The sequence below is a fragment of the Sus scrofa genome, chromosome 8 (assembly GCF_054392235.1).
Source record: "Sus scrofa isolate SSC_HxYL_T2T_F1_AM1 chromosome 8, Sscrofa_HxYL_maternal_Yorkshire_Landrace_v2.0, whole genome shotgun sequence".
Classification (NCBI taxonomy): domain Eukaryota; kingdom Metazoa; phylum Chordata; class Mammalia; order Artiodactyla; family Suidae; genus Sus; species Sus scrofa.
Genome location: NC_139390.1, coordinates 72,362,983 through 72,379,950, shown reverse-complemented (window position 1 = coordinate 72,379,950; position 16,968 = coordinate 72,362,983). Strand labels below are relative to the sequence as shown.

At 39.9% G+C, this 16,968-nt stretch overlaps 1 protein-coding gene across 4 annotated transcripts in view; it reads right to left on the bottom strand.

Annotated features, from left to right (window-relative positions):
- YTHDC1 (YTH N6-methyladenosine RNA binding protein C1) overlaps window positions 1-16,968 on the bottom strand; it is a 58,680-nt gene extending 41,712 nt beyond the window's left edge. For all 4 annotated transcript variants that reach the window (XM_084972412.1, XM_084972413.1, XM_084972414.1 and 1 more), the window contains exon 1: window positions 16,711-16,968. The gene's annotated coding sequence lies outside the window, so the exon portion shown is untranslated. The remainder of the gene's footprint in view (window positions 1-16,710) is intronic.

Genomic DNA, 16,968 nt, shown 5'->3' with positions numbered 1-16,968 from the left:
ATACCACCCTGAACACGCCCAATCTTCTCTGATCTCAGAAGCTAAGCAGGTTCGGGCCTGGTTAGTACTTGGATGGGAGAATTCTATTTTTAAATACTTGCTACTAAAATAGAGTTATATGAGAAGAAAAGCGTAACTGTTTAAATATGCTGGTTTTATTTCAGTAAGGTTAATACCAAGGAAAAGTTATAGGGGGTTTAACGAATTGAACTCTAGATCTGTGGAACACTGGTCCATTCAAGTAAAGTATTGTGCAGTTATTAAAAGCACAGGTTTTGCAGTCATAATGAGCTGGTACAGGTTCTGGCTCTGCCATTCACTAGCAGGAGATCTTAGAGAAATTAACCTCTAATCTTTAGTGCCTTTATGAATGAAAACTTAGAAGTCATTTTCAAAGAGTTGCTATAATGTTTAAAATGGTTAGAAAAGGGCAGTTAAAAGTTCAATGAGCTGGAGCTACTGTTACTTTTATTGTTTCTACAGTTCAGGGAAGATGATTTGTTTTATCAATTGTTGGTGAACTTCACCAGACTATGTTGCACCAGATGACTCTAAATTGATTTTTAGATTAGCCATCTACAGATGCATAGGATTTCCTCATCAAAGATGAATAAAATAGAAACATACAGCCAAAAATTCTCTTTAGACCTCAAGGATCATCAAAATATCTTTTTTTTTTTTTTTTTTTTTGCTATTTCTTGGGCCGCTTCCGCGGCATATGGAGGTTCCCAGGCTAGGGGTCGAATTGGAGCTGCAGCCACCAGCCTACGCCAGAGCCACAGCAACACTGGATCCGAGCCGCGTCGGCAACCTACACCACAGCTCACGGCAACGCCAGATCCTTAACCCACTGAGCAAGGGCAGGGACCAAACCCACAACCTCATGGTTCCTCATCGGATTCGTTAACCACTGCACCACGACGAGAACTCCAAAATATCATTTTAAAAACACAGTACAGCTTCTAAAGGGAGGATGTTCCTTTTAAATTGGTAATGAATTGTGAACTGAAATTAATAATTTAGGTGCAAGAAAGTGCCCAGATATATATGTGGAGAGAGAATCATGAAAGGACTGATACCAGCTTTCAGTTTCTGTGAGGTTACTATCAGAATGGAGCTCCTGGAGGAGGAAAAGCTGGAGGAGGAGCAGTGGGAGGGAACTTTAGAGATCTAGTTCTTCTGGGGAAGATTTCATTCGTACCTCATGATACTCCAGATATCCAGGAAGACACCAGCAAGCCACACCATAAGAAAAAGGACTTCAGCCCAAAGTAAACTCTAATTGGAACCTACTTAAACAGAGACTAAAACCAAAGCCCAGAAAGAAAAAAAAAAAAGAAAAAAGCAAGGAAAGAAGAAACAAATGAAAAACAAAATAAAACAAACACAAGGCAAGGCAGACCTGAAAGACATGGCAAAGACTAACTCTAGTGAACACATGAGGATTACATTACTGTCTTTATGTCTTTGAAATATTTCATTTTTAAAAATTACACCTGAAGAATTTTATGCACCTTTTTTTCTTTCTAGGGCCACACCTGGAAGTTCTCAGCTAGGGGTTGAATCAGAGCGGCAGCTGCCAGATTTGAGGGGCATCTGGGGTTTTTTAACTACTGAGCAAGGCCGGGGATCAAACCCGCATCTTCATGGATACTAGTCAGGTTTGGAACCCATTAAGCCACAACAGGAACTCTCTAAGCAGATTTTTAAATAGAACTCATCACTGCATCATGCAGTTGTGTTTAAAATAGTTGCTCAAAGCAGTAAAGAAACTGAGCCTCCTATGGTCTTTGCCTCCTGGCTTTCTCTACTAGGGGCCTCGTTCTGCTCATTCTGAAGAGCTAGGTGCAGACTTAAGAACAGTTTCTATTTTTAACCAAGTGTGTGTAGGTGAGAGGAGAGCAGGAGCTAGGACACTGTATCCTTTAATTAAAATGCTTACCTGGACCTCAGATACACAAAGCCTAGCTTGCCTCACATCCCGGCCTCCCTTCTATTCACTGCCTGCCCGAGGGCCTCTGTAAAGCACTGTGTGGGCTAATGTGGTCGGACCTGATTTGCTGCTCCAGACACTGTATACTTTCTCATCTTCACCCATGCCTGGTAAGGCTGAGGCATCTTTATCAAATAACACATCAAGAGGTTTACCATGATAACAGAATTCAATACTAGGACAGCTATAAACTTTCACTTACAAGATGCCTAAGTTCTAGGATCTAAAGTACAGCATAATAACTATAGTTAATAGTACTGTATCGTATATGTGCTGGAGACTTGTTTGGAGATGAGATCTTCAGAGTTCCCACCACACTGATGATGATAATAATAATAATAATAATAAAATAAAAAAGGTAACTATAACTCTGTGAAGTGATGGATGTGTATTTTCTTTTTCCACATCCTTGCCACATGGGGGTTCCCAGGTTAGGGGTCCAATCAGAGCTACAGCTGCCGGCCTACACCACAGTCACAGAGATGCAGGATCTGAGCCACGTCTGCAACCTACACCACAGCTCACAGCAATGCCAGATCCTTAACCCACTGAGTGAGGCCAGGGATCAAACCCTCAACATCACGGCTCCTAGTTGGATTCATTTCCGCTGCGCCATGATGGGAACTCCCATGGAGGTGTATATTAACGTGATTGTGGGAATCACTTCACAATGTACATCTCATTGTACACCTTAAATATATATAATTTCTATTTGTCAATTAGACCTCAATAGAGCTGGGGAAACAATAAAGTTAAAAAGGACTCATTTTTACTGTAGCTGCTCCACTCTGAAAAAAGATCTGTGAAGGACTTGGGCCTTTCGAAGGCAAGTGCATCTCTCTGGGCTCACTAGAGATAAAGAGGCCAAAGGGCTCAAAATTCTGAGGAGAACAGAAGGCTAGAAAAGAGAGTCTGAAGGAGAGCCTTAGAGAAGGGAACTTCCTGAACCCACTTAAAACAGGTTATAAAGACTTAAGATATCTTGATAGGAATCATTAAAAATATTTAAATATGTATTCTGCACCACCTTCTAGAATCCGAGTGAATGCATGTTTGGCTCCTAATAAGACTGGGTCATTTCTGGTATTGGACTTGCCTGAAGCTCTTCCAGAACTTCCCAAAAATGAGGAAAACTTACATTAAATATATCACATAAACAGTGCTGAACTATTGAGTGTAATCTAGCAGATTCCTCGATGTAGCACTGAACTCCTGCCTGAGCAATTTAGGATATTACGTAGTCTTAAAATAACCAACACATACTAGCTTGTTTACCTAGAACTTCTTTTTCACATATATAATCTCAATTAAACTTCACAACCAGCTTCTGGGTTAGATTTAACAAGCGTTTATAAAAACAGCAGTTATATTTTTAATTCAAAAACTCAATAAAAATAGGAATATTTAGGGAGTTTCCATTGTGGATCCAAAGGTTAAGAACCTGACTAGTATCCATGAGGATGCAGATTTGATCCTTGGCCTCACTCAGTGGATTGGGGCTCAACTTCGGTGTAGGTTGTGGATGTGGCTCGGATCTGGCATTGTTGTGTCTGTGATATAGGCTGGTGGATATGGCTTTGATTCGACCCTAGACTGGGGACTTCCATAAGCTGCAGGTGCAGCCCTAAAAAAGAACAACAACAAAAAAGGAATATTTAAATATTTTAGGGGTATTTTTTTAAATTGGAAATATGTTAATCTTTTGATTTGAAACCAGGTACCAGCACAAAAACAGAAACATATATCAGTGCAACAAGAATAAAGCCCAGAAAGAAACCTAGCACCAGTGGTTGACTAATATATGTCTGTCAACAAGATAAACATGTTCTTGGAGGCAAGAACAAACATGGAGGAAAGACAATCTCTTCATAAAGTGGTGCTGGGAAAACTGGACAGTTACATGGAAAAGAATGAAATTAGAACATTATCTGACAACATACACAAAAATAAACTCAAAATGTATTAAGGACCTAAACATAAGGTGAGATACTATAAAACTTCTAAAGGAAAACATAGAGAAAACATTCTTTGACATAAATCACAGCAATATCTTGTATGATCCACATCCTAGAATAATGAAAACAAAAAAAATAAACAAATGAAAAACCCCAACGGAACCTAATTAAACTTAAAAGCTTTTGAACAGCAAAGGAAACCATAAAAAAAAAAAAATGAAAAGATAACCCACATAATGGGAGAAAATATTTGCAAATGAAGCATTGACAAGGGATTAATCTCCAAAATATACAAACAACTCACAGTTCAATATCAAAAAACCCCCAAAAATGTAGTAAAAATGGGCAGAAGATCTAAGCAGACATTTCTCCAAAGAAGACAGACAGATGGCCAAAACACACATGAAAAGATGCTCAACATCACTAATTATTAGAGAGATGCAAGTCAAAACTATAATATCACCTCACATCTGTCAAAATGGCCATCATCAAAAATGTTGAATAACAATAACAATAAACATCGAGGAGGGTGTGGAGAAAAAGTAACCTTACTACACTCTTGGTGGGAATATAAACTGGTGCAACCACTATGGAGGACAGTATGGAGGTTCCTTAAAAAACTAAATATAGAACTACCAAAGGATCCAGCAATCTCACTCCTGAGCATACATCCACAGAAGAACATAATTCAAAAAGATACACGCACCCTAACATCCATTGCAGCACTATTTACAATAACCAAGACATGGAAGCAACCTAAATGTCAATTGACAGAGAAATGGATAAAGACGATGTGGTATATATATATACAGTGGAATATCATTCAGCCATAAAAAAGAATGAAATGTCATTTGCAGCAACATGGATGGACCTAGAGATTATCATACTGAGTTAAGTCAGACAAAGAAAGAAAAATATATATCATTTATATGTGGAATCTAATAAAAAATGATACAAGAGAACTTTAAAAAACCACAACAATCTTAAAAAGCAATCTTATGACTACCAGAGGTGAAACTGTTGGGGGAACGAAAAATTGGGAGGGTGGGAGTAATATATACTGCTATATAAAACAGATGATTAACAAGAACCTGCTGTTTAGCACAGGAAAATCTTCTCAGTAGTTTGTAATAACCTATATGGGAAAAAAGAATGGATATATTTATATGTATGACTGATTCACTTTGCCATACACCTGAAACTAACACATTAACTCTACTCCATCAACTCTAACATCAACTCTACTCCAATAAAACTGGAGATCTGGCGTTGCTGTGGCTGTGGTGTAGGCCAGCAGCTACAGCTCTGATTCAACCTCTAGCCTGGGAAACTCCATACGCTGAGGATGTGACCCTAAAAAGACAATTAATTAATTAATTAAAGACTTATCTGCTTTTGGGATATTTAAAGAATTCTGGAATTTCAAAGTTGTTCTGCTCACTTTTTACGTAAGTTAAACTTTTACGTTGATAGCAGACATTTACTGAGTCCTGACTCTGAGCCCAGTCTGTTCTGAATTCTGCCTGCATTTTACTTCACTCAAACCATGCCCACAAGACCTTACTGTTCTATTTATTTTACCGAGGAGGTAAGTTTCTTTTGAGTAAATGCTTAGTGTTTCAGGGTTTTCCTTCTTTTCCTCTTCTCTTTCTCCTCTCCTGGTGGCATCTTGGCACAGGGGTGTGCTGGATCTCTCTGGCTGCCCTGATCCATTTTTCATGGCAGGCAATGAAAGGCATAAACAGAAGACTTGAGAGTAGAGAAGAGTTGAACATTTCTTTTCCTGACAACCCCTATGCAGGGTTACCAGAGACTGGCTCTGTCTTTCTACCCAGGGCCCCAGTTCCTAGCAGTCTACACTCTCTGTGCAATTATACTATCTGAGTTCTAGTAACTCCAACCTTCATTTGCTCACTCTGGCTGAGGGTAGGACTCTGGACAGGACAGTCTCCCTAAAACTCATCTACTGAAGCTTGAACTCACAATGTGACTATATTTGTAGTGAGGTCCTGCAGAACCCAGGGGCAGCCCCTAGGTACCAGAATGGAGGTGTTTCAGTGTCATTTTTACTCTTCTGCTGTTCTGGGGGGTCTGTACTGGAATCCAGGCTGACAAATCTAGAGCACAGTTGAGGAGGAGGATTCTGGAAGCTCTACAAAATCAGTAGCAAGTGCTGTGAATGGCACAAGCTTAAAAAAGATAAAGGGAACCTAAGGCACGAAGAGCCTCACATGAACCGGTGTAGGGCTAGACCGATGAAGAACCAAAACCTAGAAACCCATGTTTCTACAGAGTTAAATCTGTCAAGCAGGGTGTGAAACCAGCTCAGTCCTCCAGATCAGAGAAGTCCAAAGAATATGCCCTATGGTGCTCTAAGAATGTTCCCTTCTCCCTCTTTGGATGGATAAAAACTTAGCTATCTTCAGCAGCTGGAAACTTTCTTCCTACCCTTTTCCCTTGGCCCAAGAAGGCACCCACCAGGTGGTAGGACCTGGTGTCTCAGGTCCTGGGGACAGTCAGATCAGTGCTCAGACTCTGCTTCCAGCAGGGATGGTATATATCCTGCCCACATGGCTTTCCATTTCCCTCTCCCCGTCTATTCCCATGTCAGACTGCTCAGCTTATCAGAGTTTTATTGAGCCCAGCTGGAGCTGCCTGGCCATCTGGATGCTGTTCTCTGAACCTCCATATGCCACGGGTGCGGCCCTAAAAAGACAAAAAAAAAAAAAAACAACAAAAAAAAAAACAAAAAAAACTTTAAAAATTAAAATAAAATAAATAAAGTGGGAAAAGATAGTCTCTTCAATACATGGTATTGGGAAAACTGGACTTCCACATGCAAAAGAATGAAACTTGATCCTATCTTGCACAATACACAGAGATCAACTCAGGATTGGAAGCTATGTGGTTCAGTGGGTTAAGGATCCAGCATCATCGTAACTATGCTGCAGGCTGCAACTGTGGTGCCAGTTCGATCCCTGGCTTGGGAACTTGCACGTGCCACAGTTGCAACCAAAAAAAAAAAAAATCTACTCTAAATTGATTAAAAATTTGATGTAAGACCTGGAGTTCCCGTCGTGGTGCAGTGGTTAACGAATCTGACTAGGAACCATGAGGTTGCGGGTTCGGTCCCTGCCCTTGCTCAGTGGGTTAACGATCCGGCGTTGCCGTGAGCTGTGGTGTAGGTTGCAGACGCAGCTCGGATCCCACGTTGCTGTGGCTCTGGCGTTAGGCCGGTGGCTACAGCTCCGATTCAACCCCTAGCCTGGGAACCTCCATATGCCGCAGGAGCGGCCCAAGAAATAGCAACAACAACAACAACAACAAAAAAAGACAAAAACAAAAAAAATTTGATGTAAGACCTAAACCACACAACTCCTAGGGGAAAACATATATTTTTTTCTTTAGGGCCACACCTGCAGCATATGGAGGTTCCCAGGCTAGGGGGTGAATCAGAGCTACAGCTGCCGGCTACACCACAGCCACAGCAACACCGAAGATTGTGGCAATGCCAGATCCTTAACCCACGGAGTGAGGCCAGGGATTGAACACCCTCAGGGACATTATATCAGGTTCTTAATCTGCTGAGCCAAAACGGGAACTCCATGGATGAGCTTCTTGACACTGGTATTGACAATGATTTTTTGGATTTGGCAACAAAAGCAAAAACAAGCAAATGGGACTACATTAAACTAAAAAAAACCTGTACAGCATAGAAAACCATCAACAAAATTAAAAGGTAACCTATGGAATGGGAAAATCATATCTGATAAGGGCTTTAATTTTAACATATTAAAAATATGTTTTAAAAACTCACAAAAGTCAATAGCAAAAAAACCCTCAAACATTCCAATTAAAAATGGACAGAAGCACTGAAGAGACTTTTTTTTTTTTTCCAAAAGAGGATAGACAAATGGCCAAGAGATACATGAAAAATACACAATGTCACTAATCATTGGGGTAAAGCAAGTCAAAACCACCAAGAGACATCTCAAATCTGTTAGAATGACTACTATTGAAAAGACAAGAAATGGCATGTGTTTGGAGAGGATGTAGAGAAAGGGAACCCCTGTGCAGTGTTGGTGGGAATGTAAATTGATGCAACCGCTATGGAAAACAATAAAGAAGTTCCTTAAAAAGTTAAAAATAGTCCATAGAGTCCAGCAATTTCACTTCTGGGTACTTAGCCACAGGAAATAAAAGCATCATTTTGAAATAATACCTGCACTCCCAAGTTCATTCCATTATGCATTATGGTGCCCATCAATGGATGAATGGATAAAGAAAATGTCATGTAAAAAAGAAGAAAATGGGAGTTCCCTTGTGGCACGGCCAGTTAAAGATCCAATGCTGTCACTGGTGTGGGTTTGACCCCTGGCCCAGGAACTTCCACATGTGGCAGGTGTGGCCAAAAAAAAAAAAAAGAAAAAAAGAAAGAAGGAAATTTTGCCATTTGCAACAACATGGACGGACCTTGAGGGCATTGTGCTAAGTGACATAAATCAAAGAAAGACAAATACCATATGTTCTCACTTACATGTGGAATCTTAAAAAAAAAGAAAAGAAAAGGAAAAAAAAAAACAAACCCAAACCAAACAAAAACACCTAGCTCATGAATATGACGTGGGGGAATGTGGAGTGGGTGAAATGGGTGAAGGACGTCAAAAAGTACAAATTTCCAGTTATAAAGTGAATAAGCCATGGGTATATAATATACAGATGGTGACTGTATTTAATAATATTGTATTATATATTTGAAAGTTGCTGAGACTAAAGCTTAAGAGTTTTCATAACAAGTAAAAAATTTGTATCTATATGTGGTGATGGAGGTTAACTAATTGTGACAACTGCTTCACAATGTATGCATACATAAAATCATTATGCTGTATACCTAAAACTAATGCAATGTTTACATCAATCATGTCTCAATTAAAAAAAAATTAAGTAAGGTAGACAGAAAAGGAGAGAAACAGAAAGAGAAGCTAGAGGCCATGAATTTCTTTTAGAAAGCCTTAGAATCAAGAGCAGAATACAGTATGCTCTTAGCGGCATAAAGGGTATTCAAAAATCAATAAAAACTAACTCATCATAATGCTAGATTGACTGCTGGAGAAGGAAATAAGAAATTCCCACTTCTGGGACATATTTGCTTGTGCTGTTTTTAAGTCAGCAAAACTCGTGAAACAATTAAAGCTGTTGTGTCCCAAGTCATCTTCCAGTTGTTTATTTCGGTGGCACCTGCCTAAAAGGCTGGGAATTGCTGCGTCCAACATGCTTTGCAACCATGACATGTTTTTCTACTTTTCTTTAATAGAATTTAATTTTAATCAATGCCCTATAAGTATGTACATCTTATAGAAAGGAAAACTATGTATTTATTTGTACATCTCTCTTTTTTGACATCATCCAGCCTGCCTCAGGTAACCACTGCCTGCTCCATAGTCCCATGACGCTTACTATTCTCCTTGTGGTTACTTGTGAAAATGGATATCTGAGCTGCTGTCTAGCTATCCAAACTCACAGTTATCTCTTAGCAGTAACTTACCTTGAAAACCACCATCCTATTTTTTGAACCAAAATTGAGATGCATATAATTTGAGTGCCAAAATAAAATAATTCACCACAAAGTGTTTCTATGGAGCAAAGGGAACTCTCATACATGGCTGGTGAGATGTCAAATAGTATGGAAGTAGCTCAAAAAACTAAAAATAGGGAGTTCCATTGTGGAGCAGCAGATCCATGGATCCAAAATCCATGAGGATGTGGGTTTGATCCCTGGCCTCACTCAGTGGGTTAAGGATCCAGCGTTGCCACGAGCTGTGGTGTAGGTCACAGATGCAGCTCGGATCTGGCATTGCTGTGGCTATGGTGTAGGCTGGCAGCTACAGCTCCACTTTGAGCCCTAACCTGGGAACCTCCATATGCTGTGGGTGTGGCCCTAAAAAGCAAAACAAAAAACAAAACAAAACAAAAAAAAAACCCTAAAAATAGAACTACTACTTAGCAATTCCACTGGTGGGTGTAAATCTAAAAAAACAAAAACCCGAATTCAAAAAGATACATGCACCCTAATATTCATAGCAGTGGGCTTCTCGTGGGGCTCACAAAATAGCAACATTATTTACAACAATTGCTAAGATATAGATGAATGGATGAAGAAGATGTGGTACACAAACACACACACACACACACACACACACACACACACACACACAGGAATATTAGCCATAAAAAAGAAGGAAATTTTGCAGCAACATGGATGCTAAGTGAAGTAAGTTATACAGAGAAAGACAAATACTGTATGATATAATTTATATGTTGAATCTAAAGAATATAACAAACTAGTGACTATAACAAAAAAGAAGCAGACACAGATATAAAGAACTAACTAGTGGTTACCAGTGGGGAGCGGGAGGATGAAAGGGCAATACAGGGGTGGGGAATTAAGAGAAACAAACTATTTTGTATCAAATAAGCTGCAAGGATATATTGTGGTGATATGGCCAGTATTTTACTTTGTTTTATTTATTTATTTATTTATTTATTTTTTTTGTCTTTTTGCCATTTCTTGGGCTGCTCCCGCGGCATATGGAGGTTCCCAGGCTAGGGGTCTAATCAGAGCTGTAGCCACCGGCCGATGCCAGAGCCACAGCAACGTGGGATCCGAGCCGCGTCTGCGACCTACACCACAGCTCACGGCAACGCCAGATCGTTAACCCACTGAGCAAGGGCAGAGACCGAACCCGCAACCTCATGGTTTCTAGTCGGATTCGTTAACCACTGTGCCACGACGGGAACTCCCCTGGCCTATATTTTATAACTGTTAATGGAATATAACTTTTAAAAATTGCAACTTGTAATCATTGTGTTGTATACCTGATATAATACTGTATATCAGCTACATCTCAATTTTAAAAGATATTTTAAAAATTGTAGAGGAAGCAACTGTATCATTATCAATAACGTTATAGTTAGTTTGAAAGACCTTATCTTCTAATGCAGTAGAGATAGTAGAGAGTAGTGTAAAAGGTATTTTGACTCCTTTAATTGTTGGTGAGCTGTTAGATGTTTAACCACCTGCTCCCCAGAAGGAAAAACCTTTTTGTAGTGTTTGCAAATTTCTGTGGCATAAATACTCCCATCATGACCTATTTCAAGCTACCAATGTGACATCATATGACTGAACAAAGTTGAGAAGTGTGTGGTACACTTAGTGTTTAGTATTTTCACCATATAGACTGCAACAGATATAAATGTAAATAACCTCAAGAACATAAATAATACTGAACTTTAGTTGAGAAAATTAGGAAGTGGTGAGTTTTCAAAATTATTGCTTTTGTTTTTAATATAATTTACTTAACTATAACTTAATATAATCTAATTTTTAATAATCCCTGTATTTAACGACCAGCTGGCATAATTTCTGAAAATCTCACAATGGCTTTCACAAGTCATTATGAGCCAGTTCCAGCACACCACTGCCCTCAGCTACACAGCTCCCAGTAGTCATATTTGTATACCATTATAGTCTCTCCTGACCATAGCTAATGAGAGTAATGTAGAATTTAGACATGAATTAAGACCAAGAATTGGAGTTCCCTAGTGGCCAAGCAGTTAAGGATTTGGTGTTGTGATTGCTGTGGCCGGGATTCAATCTCTGGCCTGGGAACTTCCACGTGTCGTGGGTGCAGCTACGAAAAAAAAAAAAAAGACCAAGAATCACTTTCTTTGTGTGATTGAAGCTATGACTAACTCATGAATATTTGAGCTAATCGCCTTTCCACCATAATGTGGAATGAGTAACAGGCAAGACTGATCTTCCCGAAAAGAGATGCAAAGGGAAGGTTGAAAAGGAAAGCACCCAACTTGGTTGTCTTACAGCATTCTAGTTTTCAGCTGCAATTCTTTCTGAGACATAGGTGCACTTTTATCTCAGAGTTAGACAGATAGCCTTAACCATCTATGATATTAATTAAAGAAGGAGGCCATTACAGTGAGACAGCTTTAATTCCATGGCAGCTGATGTAAGAAAACCAAAACCTAAGCCTGTAAATGCCTCAAGGTTATGAAATCAAACTGCTAAGGACAACCCATCACAAACAGCCAAACAGGCTTCAAGCTGTAGCCAGTCAAATATTTTCCTTTCTTCACTTCTATGTTTTCCTATATAAAGTTCTTCCCTTGATACTGTCGGCACAGTGCTCATAACTGCTTCCAGTTGAAATCCCATTTTGCTCAAATAAACTCCTAAAAATTTTAATATGCCTCAGTTTATCTTTTAACACTGGTGACAATGCAGAATGGCACAGCCATTGGAAGGCAGTTTGGCTATTTCTTACAAAATTAAACATACACCCTTACTATAGGATCCAGCAATCACGCCTTCAGATTTTACCCAAAGGAGCTGAGAATTTATGCCCACAGAAACACCTGCATATGGATGTTAATAGTAGATTTATTTATAATTGCCAAAATTTGAAAGCAACCAAGATACTCCTCAGCAGGTAAATGGATATATAAACTATGGCACATCCAGACAATGAACTATTAATCAGCACTATATAGAAATGAGCTATTAAGCGTGAAAAGATACGGGGGAGTCTTAAATGCATCTTAGTCACTAAAAGAAGCTAATCCAAAAAGGCTCCATAATGTGTGATCCCAAATACAGGACATTCCGGAAAAGAAAACTATAGAGGGAGTAAAAAGATCAGTGGTTGTCGGGAGTTGAGGGTGGGGAAAGGATGAAGAGGTGAATCACGAGAATTTTTAGGGCAGTGAAAGAACTCCGTAGGATACTGTAATGATGGATACATGGCATTGTACACTTGTCCAAACACAAAGAATGCACAACACCAAAAGTTCACCTTAGGTAAACCGTGGCCTTTGGATGATTATGATGTGTCAAGACAGGTTCATCAAGTATAAGGTAATGCACCCTCTGGTGGAGAATCCTGATAAAAAGGCTGCGCCCGTGGGCAGGGTGTGGGGTTTGCATGGGAAATCTCTACACCTTTCTCCCGCTTTTACTCTTAAAACTATGCTAAAATAATAACAATAATAATAAAGTCTTACAATCATTAAGAAACTTTTTGCTTGGGTAAGTTTGTACTTAAATTGTGCCAGACTTTCTGAAACAGCTTTCAGACCAAATTTCCAGGAACATTTTAGAAATGTTGTGGGCTGACTGGAACACAGATTCGAAGCCACAACTTCTGTGCATATGCGACTAGGACGTCAACACAGGCTGTGCTCCTATCATTGATGCTTCCATTTAAACTGATTCATTTGACCAGAATGACCAATTCAAGGACAGGGCAAGCAGAGAAAGGTGTCATAAAAAGAGGGGACGAATGAAAGGCATTTCAAAGCTGAGTAGTCACATTTACTCTTAGTCAATGATTGCCCATTTGTTTTTCAAGGGCTACCTAACCTTTTGGAGAAAGAAAAACAAGGCAGGAAACAGACTGAAGGCTGGAATTAATAGGTGCTGAGTTTTCTGTAAGAAATCTCATCTATCGTCCTTATTTCCACTCTACACCTTAATTTGATCCCAAACTTACTTAAATTGACCTACTCCCTCAAGGTCTTCCCTTTCTTGCTGCTTGGGTTTTCTTTCACAAGCATTAACTATACCTTTACTACATGCCAGGCACTGTCCAAGACACTGGTTTATGTGCCAATATAAGGAATTTGAATTTGATCCTCTTGGTCTGGAGTTCTCAAACTAACCCATGCATAAGAGTCAAAAGGAAAATCTACTGAAAATGAAGATTCCTGTCTTGAAGCCAGAAATCAGATTCAAGGGCTTGCTATAAGCCTGGGGACCTACCATTTTAACGGACATCTTAAGTGATTGAAGGGAATTACATGATTGGACCATTCGAATATGATAACTCTATCAGCTTCTCTATGCACCTAGTAATTTGGTTTGTGTTGAGCCTGATTCCATACATTTTCTCCTCTGAGAACTCTGAAATCCGGCTCTCTGTTCTAATCCAGACTCTGCCACTTAGGAGCCATTGGTCAAATTATCCTCTTTCTACTCTGTGTCCTAATCTGAGAGTATGTGGGAATCAGAGTACCTGCCTCAGAGAGTTACCATGCAGATTCAGCAAGTAAAGCACACGTAGCATCTGAAACATAGCAGTAAGCACTTTAAAAATGGAAATTATTGGAGTTCCCGTCATGAGGCTCAAGGGAAATGAATCTGACTAGCATCCATGGGGACACAGGTTCGATCCCTGGCTTTGCTCAGTGGGTTAAGGATCAGGCTGAGAGCTGTGGTATAGGTTGCAGACTTGGCTCGGATCCTGTGTTGCTGCGGCTGTGCTGTAGGCCAGCAGCTACAGCTCCAATTCGACCCCTAGCCTGCAACCATACAGCTCGAGTGCAACCCTAAAAAGACAAAATAAATAAATAAAAATTAAAAAATAAAGATGGAGATTATAGGCGTTCCTGTTGTGGCTCAGCAGTAACAAACCTGACTAGTATCCATGAGATTTGATCCCTGGTCCTGCTCACCGGGTTAAGGATCCGGTGTTGCTGTGAGCATTGCCATGAGCTGTGGTGCAGGTCGCAGACATGGCTCGGATCCCATGTTGCTGTGGCTGTGGTGTAGGCCAGTGGCTTCAGCTCCGATTCAAACCCTAACCTGGGAACTTCCATATGCCGCAGGTGCGGCCCTAAAAAGACAAAAATAAAATAATACAATTAAATTAAAATAAAAAATAGAAATTATTGGGAATTCCCTCATGGCATCATGGGTTAAGGATCTGGCCACGTCATTGCACCAGCTCGGTTGCTGGTTGCTGCTGTGGTTTGGGTTCAATCCCTGGCCTAGGAACTTCCGCATTTCGTGTGCTCCCCCTCCCAATAAAAGGGAAGGTATTGCTGTTATTATTGGTAGCAGTTTTATCACAGCTTTATTTTTTAAAAGGAAGAGGAGTAGGACATAGAGTTTTGGCCACAGTAAGTGGCTGTGTTCCTGCGGCATGACTAGGCAGACGACTGCTTCCAAAGACAGAAGGGTTCTAACTGACTCTACTACCTAGGAATAAGGCAGATTATTGTGTTACCTATTATCACTTTATTTTACACTTTCCACTTACTTACTTATTAAATCCCTGGGTAGAATGTGCTACCATTATTGGTGCTTTCAAATTTTCTTCTCATTGCTTAATTTAAAAGAACCAAAAGTATAACTAGTCCAGGGAAGGAAATAATATCTGCTTTTGATGAGCATATGAAAAAATGTCATTAACAGAGAGATAAGGAATATAGAAGAAGAATCAGGATTGTTAAAAAAAAAAAAAAAGGTAAATTTAGTTTGGGTCCATTTCTTCACCACTTACATACCCCTCGGGCCTTACATTCTTCTTTTTTTTTTTTTTTTAAAGCTGAAGCAAGGCATATGGAGGTTCCCAGGCTAGGGATCGAATCGGAGCTACAGATGCTGGCTTACACCACAGCCACAGCAACACAGAATCCAAGCTGAGCATCTGCAACCTTTATCACAGTTCACGGCAATGCCAGATCATTAACCCACTGAGCGAGGCCGGGAACCATAACCTCATGGTTCCTAGTGGGACGTTTCTGTTGTGCCACAATGGGAACTCCAGGCCTTATATTCTTAAATGCTAAAATTTAATTGCATACATTATCTCACTGACTCTTCACAGTCACCCTATGAGGAAGGCACATACACAGAACATATGGGTAGGTTCTCAGGCTTACAGAAGTGTTTTCAAGTGAAAATGGGATGATTTAGAAGTCTTGTGAATGGAAGTCAAAAAAAATTAAAATTAAAATTGACCAGTTTTTTTTAATCTTCTGTTTAAAGATAAACTAAAGCATATTAAACATTTTAAGAGTTTATTTCAGCAAAACTCAAATCACATGGGAAGTGCCAAACCAGAAGTCATTAGGAGTGCTCCACCCCCAGGAGCTCCAGCAAGACTTACAGAGAAGACTGAGCACAAATTAAGAACATTATTGATTGGCTACAGTTTAAGGCTCAATTAGCTGTTTGTAATGGATTGTTCTTAGGTTTTGATTTGGTAATCTTGGCATTTAAAGCCATAGATTTTGGTTTGCTACATAGGCTGACAGTGTATTTAGAGCCACCTCCTTGTTCAATTAATGTAACTCATCTGAGGGAAAAGCAGAAAATCACTAATTGCTCCAGAAAAAAGAAAAAAAAAAAATCAAAGCCACCTTCCCACTCCTAACTCTTTACAAGAGTTGGCTGAGTAATTGAAACCCAGAGGAATGCAGGAATTCTACCATTTAGGTGGGTTTGAGCCAAATTTTTTGAATAATACAGGGCAGACTACTTCAGTAGATAACTGGATTATACTTAAAAACTAACGCTTTTGAGGGAAACTGGGTAGTAGAGCGACAGAATCATAGCTTAGCTGAAAAGCAGAAGGGAAATCTTTTTGAGTGCTGTGTTAAGAAATCATTTTTAATTTTCCCTACAAGCACGTTGAACTACTCACGTGTTCAGTTGTTTGTTCTTAAAGATACAGAGGCCCTTTAAGAAAGTAGTTTTCAGCATAACTGACTGTGGTATATACGTCAGTGAAAAACTGAGCCAGTAAAAATAGTTACGGAATTTACTCCTATATCATGAAATATTAATTTCGACAATGCGATTTTTAAATTGCCGTGTCGCATTCCATCGTATGAAAAAGCCATTGGCTATGCTAAGGTTCAGTTGCACACGACTCTATCTAGCTCAAGCAGGAAGGAATTTATTACCGGGTATTAGATGGCTTAACTCTTGGTAATGGCAGGCGCTATGGAGCTTCCGGGAACGACTTCCACTCGCCAGAATCACACCGCCAACCCTCACTCCCAAAGCAGCATCCTCGCCGCTAGGAAGTCGTCAAACCGCGAGGGTGCAGCGGCCAGAACAATACAGATTCCTCTTAGGTTCTCAGCATCAAAACCGAGCTCCACTGCAGTCCGTGCTCACTGATCTCAGGTTCCTGACAGGTAGAACCCAAACCTATTGGC